This window comes from Chelonia mydas, chromosome 9 (assembly GCF_015237465.2).
Source record: "Chelonia mydas isolate rCheMyd1 chromosome 9, rCheMyd1.pri.v2, whole genome shotgun sequence".
Taxonomy (NCBI): domain Eukaryota; kingdom Metazoa; phylum Chordata; order Testudines; family Cheloniidae; genus Chelonia; species Chelonia mydas.
In genome coordinates this window covers 36,800,464-36,804,183 of record NC_057855.1, presented here as the reverse complement: position 1 = coordinate 36,804,183, position 3,720 = coordinate 36,800,464, and the positions used below count along the sequence as shown (strand labels likewise).

At 40.8% G+C, this 3,720-nt stretch overlaps 1 long non-coding RNA gene across 1 annotated transcript; it reads left to right on the top strand.

Moving 5' to 3' along the window:
* The first annotated feature begins 488 nt into the window (after nt 1-488).
* On the top strand, nt 489-3,720 carry LOC122461584. Its single transcript, XR_006283557.1, has 3 exons — nt 489-621; nt 1,114-1,177; nt 3,124-3,720. It is a non-coding gene; the product is annotated as an uncharacterized LOC122461584 (long non-coding RNA).

The following is a 3,720-nucleotide window of genomic DNA, read 5'->3' as shown; positions in this document are numbered from 1 at the left end:
TGTATTTCAGTGGTGACCAGCTACCAATCTGTATTGCTTCTTTTATAATAATTCTATACTTAAACAAACAGCCTCTCTCTCCCCTCAGATAATAATATTGCTGGAAATGAACAAGTTCAGGAATCCAGCTTGTCTCTGCTGCCATAATTCTTCATTCTCTTTCAGCCCAATTGATTTATACCACCCACTCAGTATTAGCTTTGCCCCCTAAAATTTGCAAAAGGGCATGCAAAATGCCAAATTATTGAGACATTATTGGAAATGGATCCCTGGAATAAGAATGGGATTTTATAGTAGGCTGATTTTTAAATCAAAACCTCATGGTAGTCTGATTGGGCATGTATGTATAGTGGGGTGGTTACCCTGCTCCTGAAATAACAGGAGTGAGAATAGCTGGGGGAAGCTGACTGAGTAGCTGACCACAGGTGTGGCCGGCTGAATCAGGGCCCAGCTGGCCCTGATAAGAGAGCTGCAGGCCTAGCTGTAGGGAGAGAGAAGGACCTGGTAGCTCAGGAGCTCAGGGTACCAGGAGCAGAGCAATGCTGGGGAAAGGCAAGAGGCGCTGGGGAGCTCCAGCCTGGTAAACCCCCAGGCTGCAGGCCTTGTTAAAGGCCAAAGCAGGTACTGGGGTTGCAGAGGTGTAGCCTGGGGTTAGGCAGAGGCAGCTGATCCAACCCTGCCCCCCCCCCCCCCCCCCCAATAATGAGTGGCCATGACAGACTGCCCCAGTGAATAGGGGCTGGATGATGACTGGCAGTAGCCACTGAGGTGAGGTGGGGTTAGAGGGTTGGGGGTTCCCTTGGGAGGGGAGACCTAAAGTGAGGGGGTACTGCTGGGGCAGAACCCCAGGGTAAAAGGGCCTTGGGGTCCAGGAGGGACATGGGGCTTGAGGCAGGCAAGACACTGGCCAGCAGAGGGCACTCCGAGGCTAAAAAAGAGCTAATTCCCAGACAACCAGCAGGAGGTGCCACAGCAGCAAGTCTTTGCTTCACTACAGTATACATTTGAGAAAGCTGTTGCTTTTGAATCTCAAGAAATCTGACACCTCTGCTCTTAAAATGTTTACTTAGTATGTGGTTACATTTTTTTTTTTAAAGCTTTTTTTTGTCATAGTGCTATGAGACATATGAGCAATGCTCCATCATTGGTATTGTCCAGTTATCCAGTGAGTCATACAGTAAGTTTGCTAATAGTCATTTTCCCTTCAAAATTCCCTTCAGAAATTTTAAGGTGTATTATTAAATCCTACCCAGGCTTGAAGCTTAGCCCTACCCAACCCATTCTTAGTTGTCCGTTGTTTCAAGTGATATCATCACCATGCTCTACATGCAGTCTGCCAATTGTAATTTTAGTTCTTGTTGTTTACTTTAAGAAAGTACTTATTTTGTTCAACTATGTCCCTCATTGGAGTTTTACTTACGGGCTTATATATGAGCATCTGTGATGTTTGGATTTCTATTAGTTCTAACTGTAGAACTCCCTCTATCAAGATATAGCAGACTCTGCTCATAATGAATTAACTGAGAGTTTCCCATGTGTATTCTCCCATTCACAGTCTGTTTCATAATGTGGCTCCTGGTTTTGTTTTTTGTGTGTACAGTATATTAATGTAGAGCTGGCCAAATTATTTGTTACCAATAATATTTGTTATTTAGTCCCTTTTTCTGGAGAGTGAGTTGTTTGCTTACTGATTCTGACTTTCTTTAAATGTATTGTTTGCAAATTATCCTGAGTACTTACAATCTAAAAATCGTTCATGAGCTGTTAATGTTCTGTGGTTGGTCACCCAAGCCACAAGGCATCGTTTTTGCTCTTTGACTGGATGACTGAAACTTTTTACAACAGGAAATAAGAATATTGGAAAACTTGTATCAGAGCATTTTTCACTAAATAATATTTGTACTAAAATTTGTGCAACTTTGGGGGTTAATGAACATTTTCACAAATATCCCTTGATTGCCTGAATACTCAAGAATAATCTAAGAGCTGCACTCACTCCCTTCATCTGCAAGATCATGTTAATCTTTGGTTTATAATAACATCGTGCTAATACTTAGTTTGTCATCGAGCTCCGATCATCTCTCATTTTCTTTGCTTGTGAACAAAGGTAAATTTCAGAGTTTCCCAAAAGTACTAGCCTATATCTCTTGTACATCTGAGATTTTTAAGTATAAATACAGATTATGAATAATTTTAAAAATTAGTAATTCTGTTTATTACAAAATCACCTCCCCCCCCCACTTTGGTTTTCTTATGAATATTCAGCATGGAACTATTATATCATACAGTGAAAATTTCCAAGGTTCTTCAACACATTTAAAACGTAAGAGAAACTTTAGTTCTGACCAAGATACCAGGTATTTCCCCACTATTAATATTTTCCAATGATGGAAAAAAGTATTGACATAATCACAACAGAACAACAATTTAGTATGTCACAGGCACTAAGATCTTTTTCTCTGATACAATATAATCCCAATGCTCTCATTTTATAGAGGGAAAAACTCCCACCTCTTGGTACTTGAAATCATTGATGCCAGAGAAATGAATAACAAATATTCTAAGTATTCCATCTAGCTGTACACAGAAATGATGCAATAAGTTTGCCTCTTGTGGTAGTATTAACAACTGATACACTTCCTATGAATGTGCAAAAAAATTCCAGAAGTCAATATCAGCATCTTTCAATATAGTCTAATTCAAGATTTCATGGTATTTAATCTAAATGGATTGATAGTATCAACTGTACATAAAAAGAAATAGTTTGTCTGAATCCATTATAAATGCTTCACACTTTTTAATGTAATCCCCAGACAGGAAAGTAAAGAGCTGACGAGTCATTAGGCTCTGAACAGATAGTAAGGAAGTGTTCCTTTTATACCATAAGGCCACTTGGTGCAACAGAGAGAGGAGAAGCTGGTTACAGGTCTCTGATTCTCTGGGAAGATCTGCACAGTCTGCAGGATGCTTTCCAAGTTAAGAACATTTCTGACGTTTTAGCAAAGGGAAGCCCAACTGCCTTTGTACTGAGAAACATAAAAACTCACCATTTACCTCACCAATCCTTAAACCCTGTGTAATCAAGCAGTGGACTGACACGTGGGTTTGAACCTTTCATCCTAGATGAGGACCTGGCCATGCATTTCTCATCTCCAGGCTGCATTGTATTTGAAGGTGAACGTGAAGATGATGCACAGGCTCCAGCTGATACAGAAAGTGGCTGTTCACCTTCTGCATGACTCAAGCCCTCATGAGCACATCAGGCCTCTGCTTAAGTCCTTCCACTGGTTTCCAGTCAGTATGTGATGGCCATGTAAAGCCTTGGTCCTAATTTCGAAAGCAATCAATATCTTCCAGAGGAGATCAGGTGAGCTGAGTCTGACCATCTTTGGGAAACGTTGCAAAGCCTTGCTTTTTGAGGGGAAGTGACGCCACCACAAGCGACACTCACATTTTGAACATGCTTTTTATTCCACTATCCTCCGCGCTTTTTTAAAACAAAGTTACTCCAAGCAGAGTTCTGACCCCATACAATGAGAAGTGGCAGACTGCATGAAGTCCACTAGGGACTTTGCTACAAGGAAGATGTTCAGACACTCCAATAATGGACAGCAATATAAAACTCTTACATAAAAAGTCATGTGGAGAGTGAAATCACAGTTGAACTGATTACTTTGCATAACACAAGGAACTGAACAAAGGTCTGTTCCAGATTTTGCC